At 39.3% G+C, this 7,677-nt stretch overlaps 1 long non-coding RNA gene across 1 annotated transcript; it reads right to left on the reverse strand.

The window, feature by feature from the left end:
* Nucleotides 1–1,527: 1,527 nt before the first annotated feature.
* Nucleotides 1,528–2,631, reverse strand: LOC121883917. Its single transcript, XR_006092272.1, has 2 exons — nt 1,999–2,631; nt 1,528–1,755 (listed from the first exon to the last, which is right to left on the reverse strand). It is a non-coding gene; the product is annotated as an uncharacterized LOC121883917 (long non-coding RNA).
* Between the last annotated feature and the right edge of the window lie 5,046 nt (nt 2,632–7,677).

Raw genomic sequence — 7,677 nt, forward strand, 5'->3', positions numbered from 1 at the left:
ATATTTACATTAATACAGGTGTAAATGAAGCAATGTTAAGGGTCCGTTCATGATTTCTGACCTTCCATCATGTGTCCATCATCCATACAGCCATTATCAGAGCATGGGAGCCATTATTAGTGCATAAGTAAATAAAATGATAAATAATTTTTTTTAAAAATCAATTAATTAAATAAATAAATAAATTTTAAAAAGCAAAGCAAAACAAAGTTACAAGTACATACATATGTATGTATACACCAAAAAAAAAAAAAAGGTAAAACTTGTTCACATTTAAATAAGAAGACATTTCGTCAAGAACACGTCTGTCTTTAGTTGTAACCTTGCTGTTATGTTTTCCATATAATAGACATCCTTTATCTTCTCTCTCCATCTGTTGTGTGAATATTAAGAAATAAAAACGTTGCAGAAGACGAAAAGAAATAAATGTAAAGAAATAAGTTTTTAGAGACAAGAAGCTTTTATTTGAGTTTTGCTCCTTTTTTGATATAATTCCATTTGTAAATGCCTGTTTTATTTATGAATGTATTTGAGTGTTTGTTCAGAACAAGCGACTACAAAAAGAACATTTCCATTACGGAGAAAGAAATCACAACAAACCAGGAAATAAAGAAGCAAAACTGTGAAGAATGGATTCAACAGGATGTTTCTCCTCACTTACGTTAGCATCCCCTGCTAGTAGATTATTGTTTATAGCGCTAGTAATGTTAGTTAGTGTTACTTCCAGGCTAATAGTTAGCATATTGTTAACTAGCTACATCATTTTGTGGGGTTAAAGGTTAAATTAGAAACAACCTTCCTCTTTATTGACACCAAACTTTTCAGTTCACTCATCCTCAAAGTATTTTATCTTGTGAAAGTGAAACAATGTGTTTGAATAAATATGATTTTAAAGTTTTTCCTTATAATAGTGTACTACTATAATACTGACATGCTAATATTTATCGAATAGGAACACAGTCTTGCTGCTGTTTGTGGCTCTTTTCTCTTTTCTACATTCAAAATATGAATGAATTAAATTTACAGTCATAGTGAAGCGCTAGTATTACTCCCAGGTCACGAGTTAGCTTATCATTAGCTAACTACAGGCTAAGTGTAATCATGTTCACACCCTCAAATCTTTTTGTCATGTAAAAATAAAAGATATTGTATGAAAGGATGAACAATATCATTGATCTAAATACTATTATGCTTTTGTACAAAAGCATTATTGTCTTTGTTGTTTGTCCAAGAATGTTTTTCTGTAGTAAGCAGCCAAAGAAGGAGAAATAAATAAATATGATTTTATAGTTTGTCCTTATAATAACAGTAACATTTTATTACCTATAAAATAAGTCAGTGCTTGAAAATAAACAGATGAACTGGTCTTGATGGATTTTACTGAGACTACGTCTACATGAAGCCGCTAAATTCTAAAACAGGAAGAGTTTCAGCTCATTCCTGCAAATACAAAACGCCAATCTGCTCCTACTGGGCATGTGCAGAGGACAGATGAGCAGAAAACCAGCAAAGAATTTCTGTGACAGCTTCCTGACGTTTAGTTTATTGCGAGCAGATTCCAACAGTTTCAGTAGAGAAATGTGGCAGATAGCCACGTTTAACAAGCTGTCAGAGTAGACAATAAAGAGAGAGCAACGCTGAACACATGAAGCCGTCCACCATTGCTGTTATTGTCGTTTGTGTTTCTTCTTCTTGCTCCTCAATGTCATGTCAGCAATATGACAGAGTTTCTACAAAGCTCTGGAGGCCGTTAAGCTTTTCAGAGGAGAAAAAAAATGCAGTTTTAGTTTGGACGGAGGGTTAAAATGGAGAGAAAAACATCTTTCACTTCAAACACTAAGAGTCTATGGTGTTACAGCATATACATCAATAATTATTAATAACACAAGTATATAATCTGAAAAAAGGGCAAATCCAACACTAGAGTGCCTTTTAGCATTGATTATTTTGTGATGGAGAAAGCGTCCCAACAGGTTCCACATATATTAAGATTCTCACCATTTTACTGTCTTCCAGAAGAGTGAAGTTCTGTTTCCAACTGAAGTGAAATCTGAGCGATTCATCACCGTCCCGTCTGGCCGGCATGCCGACCCTCCGCCTGGCTCGCAGCCAAACACAGATACGCACCATATTTCATGGCCTGTGCGCCTGAATAGAATACCCTGCTGCTCTAAAGAAAACACTGTGTTTCGATGCACTGAGAGAGGAATCCGTGTCAGGAAGGAAAGAGGCAGCTACCTGGTTTTTACATTACAGTGGCAGCGGGGCTAAATGGCTCTTTCTCAGTAGACATTGTCCGTCTTTGAAATGTGATCTGGGACACACTGGCGGAGGCTCGTTTGAAAAGGCCCGAGCGCTTTCAGGCCGATGGATCAAAGAGTCTGTGTCTGATACGCTGCTCTCTAATCTCACCAATCTATCACTGTCTGCTTAGATGTGCCAGAGAGCCTCCAGGGTGCAAACTGCAGTACCAACTCTGATCTGCAAGCCACTGAAATCAAACCTCGGTTTACAAGTCAGAGTGCAGCTACAGGAGGAGGCCAAGAAGATATTCTTCAGGATGGAAACACGCCAGACTTCCGAAACCGGCTTCAAATCGTAAATATTTTACTTTAAGAGGGGCATATAATGTTTTTTGTGATTTTCTGTTATCTATATCCTGTTATGGTGTCGGATGTTAAACATGGTCGAAGTTCCAAAACTTGAGGTGACCGTATGAAGAAATGCTGCCTGCAAGTCAAAAGTCAGGGCTTCAACCTGCTCTGAACCCTTTTTTTGCAACTTTTTTTTCTACCTTGCCGACAAACCGATGTCGGACTGTATAAAAATATGGACGTTGTTACCGTGACGTCACCCGTTGGTTTCTGAAGAGCGGTTTTGAAGCTCAAAGTGAGCCGCTCCGGCCGTCGCCATCTTGGTGACGTGCTAACTCCCAGCCAATCAAAAATGGGCAAAGAGGCGGGCCGAATGGCTGAAACAAGCCACCTAGCGGCTGGCGGACCTGTCACTCAAAGCAGCCATGTCCTTCATTATGCAGAACTTTACGGCTTAATAAAACTTAAACGGGTGAGTTATAAAAAAATTCACCCCCCGTACAGTTGTCATGAAAGAGGAAATTAGCTACAGAGACCAAAACCGTTGTTTGTACCAGGCTGTAAACATGTTTATTTCTGCTGTAAAGTTGGACATTTTAACATGGGGGTCTATGGGGATTGACTCGCTTTTGGAGCCTCAAGTGGCCGTTCAAGGAACTGCAGTTTTTGGCTTCATTTTACAGCCCCGGAGGTTGCCGCTTGGTCGTGCATCCCCATAAACTGCTGTCCGTTCTGCAGCCTTTGTTGCTCAGGTTTTTCCATGTGTTGTTCATGTTACTACTACTATAGTTTGTTTGGAGTAAAGACGGAGAAAAAGAAGTGAAATCCTGCTACTATAGTTTGTTTACAAAGCTTCCTGAAAGCTGACCAATCAGAACAGAGCGGGCTCATCAGGAGGCGGGGCCTTAAAGAGACAGGAGCTTAAACGGCCTGTTTCAGACAGAGGTTGAACTGAGGGGTTGCATAAAGGACCAGTAGAAGATAAATAAGGAGTTTTTAACTGGAAATCATGTGAAATATAGAGCTGGAAATGTGCAGAATATCTCCTATTTAAATATTCATGAATAAGCAACAATACATGTAACAAAAAACATCTTAAGGAAATATTTATCAAAAGTTTAACACTCAAAAACTCAGCTGATCAGCTTCAGTAGGAATGTGTGGGTGTGTTTTGATCAAATTTTATCAGTAATCCTGATTGGTACACAGAAGTACCTGACTTCACCTTTTCTAACTCACCACGCCACCTTCAAACTAGTGAGAAGAGAAAAAATACCCACATCTCCCATCTGAAATGACCAAAACTTTGGCAGAAAATATTGTCTTCATGTTGGACCCCATTATTCAGTAAAAAGCTGAGTGAGAAAATTAAGCTTTGGCATATGATCAGTGAGGAAGATGTCTATCATCACACTCTACCTTCAATTATGGGCAAACATTGCTTCTTATTCTGTTCTATTTCTCTGTCATTCCTACTTTCCAACGTCATCACCATACCTGACCAATGATCTTTCCATCTGTGTTCCTCTAGCCAATCAGAGCCTTAGTGCTGCTCTTTAAATATCATTGTAATTCTGCACTCTGTCATCCAGACCTACTATTGTACAACCCAACTCCTCCCCATCACCGCCATATCCTCCATGTTGTCCAAAGAGACCCAACTAAAGGTCCATCAGTCATCCTGTCCTATCTCCTATCTTCATAAGGTCCTACGCTTATGAAGATGCCTCACGTCAACAGAGTCTAATCGCCAGAATCTTTGTTTTGCAATTCACAATAAACATTGTTATTCACTTTCAATCGATCTCTATATCAAAATAAGTTTTCAGGGCCTTTAATGGTTGTAAGGGGCAGAAGAAAACAGTTTTAGGTGAGCTACTCTTTTTGCATAGTAAGCTGATTCTGCATTTCAAATCTGTCATGATATAATTTCATAATCATATATGCTACTAGGTAGGCAGGTACAGCACGAGCATGCGCCGGGGAAGGTGTATGGGTTTTTTTTACCAGAGCAGAAGAGGCAGCAGGAGCCATGATCTCTTTGTTCTTTTGTTTGCTTGTTGGCTTTTGATGAATGAACACAGACTGTCTGTAATGGACAGTGGTCTTCTTTTGCAGGTGTAAACTACATCCTCATAGTGCATCAGTGGCCTTTTGATTAAGTTTGATACAAAGTTGAAAACACTCATCAACAGAACTGTGCTTGTTTAAAATGAAAAAGTCTTTGTGTTTAAAGAAAATGCAATCCAATCTGTCCAGAAACACGCCAAAAATAACAAAACACAAACAAAAGGAATAGCCGATGCTTCAGTAGAAACTGATCCTTGTTATTACACTTTTATAACACCCACCAGATCTTTCAGGTGCATATAAACACGTCTGCTTTCATTTATTGGATTTTTATTGCTCTCATGAGGCATCTATGGATGGTAAGTCGAGGCAGAGCTAGTCTTGTGTAGCATTGCTCCACCTGACAGCTTTGAACACTTCTGTCCTTTTAGTTTTTACTCTTTTTATGTTTCAGCCTTAATGTTTTTCTTTCTACAGCATGTTTCTGTAGATCAAATCTTTCTACTTATTATTGGACAAAATTTCATTGACTGTTTTTTTGTGTCTGATGTGTGTACAGTAGTAAAACAGGTCTTTCTAATAGCCTTCGTCTCATTAAGAACATCAACCTCACCACCTCCATTAAGCAGACTGACTCTGAGAAGTTGCTCACTGTTTATTTTTCTTTCTCCTGGAAAGATTTGTTTCAATTCGGCCTCCAAGAAACTGTCATTAAGTTTTAGCTCGGGGTCTATTTGTTCCTGACAGACACAAAATGAGGATCATTTAGCTAAAATTAAGGCAAGAAAATGAACATTCAGTGGGGGAAAGTGCATTTACTCAAGTACTGTACATGAGTATTTCCATGTGATGCTACTTTATTCTTCTACTTCACTACATTTCAGAGGGAAATATTGTACTTTCTACTCCACTACATTTATTTGACAGCTTTAATTACTTTTCAGATGAAGATTTGACACAATGGATAATATAACAAGCTTTTAAAATACAACACATTGTTAAAGATGAAACCAGTGGTTTCCAACCTTTTTGGCTTTTGACGTCTCACAAAAAGCAGTGTGTAGTCGGGGTCACATTTCACATGTCTATGAGTTGTTAACAGCTCCACCAAATAGTGATTTTTCCCTCTAAACTTCTCACATGCTTTCATTTCAATAAATGTTCAAATGATCCAATATTTCAGCAAAAATCAAAGATTAGAGAAAAAGTCCATAAACTGAAAACAGATTTGTGTATCAGAACTTTGTTTTTTCTTCTTTCCTCTCCCATTAATCATCTCACCACCCCTCAGATTTATCTGCTGACCCTTTGGAGGGGCCTGATCAAGCAGCAACATCCATGGCTTGAAATCGATGCCAATGCGGACGCACCTTCAAGTGCGACACCACTGACGGTCGCTAGATGACTGGCTCCAAAAATTACCTGGCTCCAACAGACTCCCATTCAAGAGGCGTCAACTTCTCTATAGAAATACTAAGTCAATCATTTTTTTCAACCAGTCATTATGGTCTCAATTTCATGTGTCGGCATGAAGGTCGTAAATTTTTTATCCTGTTTTAAGCCACATTTTGGTTGTTTTACTATTATGTTTTAATGAGGTAAATGACTTTTGGATGTTTGTTATTGTCTTAAGTTATGTACTTCCTGGTTGGGATAGCCTGCCGCCAGTGGATTTGCTGCTAGCATAACCCGGCTTATTTTTAGCATAGGAGCTGGCTAGCTAACAGGGACTGCAGATAATATCACTGCTGTTTTTATGCTATCAACATGCCCTGTGAAGACTGTTTGCTGTTTGCACACTAACAGAGAGGTCACTAACCTCAAGGAGGATATCCGTAGGCTCTCTGTGGAGCTGCGGCGGGACTCCAAGCTTTCCAGTTACATCGACACAGCAGCCCCACAGACCAGGAATACTTCAAATATGAACTCTGTATTCTCCTCTGCTGGATACCATTGTGTGGGATCCAATACGCCACCACTCACCACTCAACCTGACTAACCGCTTCCCAGTGCTGCCAGACGAAGCCCTGGACCACCCAGGTGATGCTGGCGAAACCTGCCCAGATCCAGACCGTGTCCCCAATCGTGCACCTCCCCCATGGCCTATCAGGATCTTAGCCCCAGCGACAATGGTTCTTCCTGGAACTTTTCTGCTGCGTGAATGCCAGGGCCTTTCATCTGTCATCTTACTCTCCTTTTTTCACAACCATTTCAAATAATTCCTCTACTGGACTCAGTCATTCTGACCCCCCTCCTATGTTATGTGATGCGATGTGCAATAAATCACCAGAAATCACCACAATCCTAAAGTTCTCTTCAGGGTAATTGATATCTGTTATTAGTCGTTCCTCCACTTCTTTTCCTGTACCTGATGTTGAGCTGTCTGAAAAATTTCTCTCTCATTTTGTAAATAAGATGGAGAATATCAGGTCCCAAATCTAACCTGAACCTTTCATTTTTTCTATTTCCCATGTTCTGCCACTTTTTCCCAGTTTCAAACCAGCACAATTTCAGGGTTAGAGAGAGTACAGTCTACCATATGAACTCCTCCTCCTGCATCTCAGACATTATTCCCACTAAACTGCTCCAGGAGGTATTTTCCACTGTTGGCTCTGTTATTTTGGAAATTTTTTAACAATTCTTTGGTCTCTGGTTCTCTTCCAAACAGTTTTAACCATGCTATTGTTCACCCATTGCTAAAGAAACCCAACTGGGACCCCCTCTTCTTAAGTAACTACAGACCAATCTCAAAATTGTCTTTTTTATCTAAGGTTCTGGAGAAAGTTATTTCATCCAAACTGATATCTTTTATGAATAATAATGGTGTTTTTAACTGTTTCCAGGCTGGTTTTAGAACACTTCATAGCACCAAGACAGCTCTTGTTAAGGTTACAAATGACTTATTGCTGACTGCAGACAGAGGTGACGATGGCTCGATTTTAGTTCTTCTAGATTTAAGTGCCACTTTTGACACAGTTGATCTTGGTATCCTCTTACTGTACATCGCTTGGAA

The sequence above is a fragment of the Thunnus maccoyii genome, chromosome 2 (genome assembly GCF_910596095.1).
Source record: "Thunnus maccoyii chromosome 2, fThuMac1.1, whole genome shotgun sequence".
Taxonomy (NCBI): Eukaryota; Metazoa; Chordata; class Actinopteri; order Scombriformes; family Scombridae; genus Thunnus; species Thunnus maccoyii.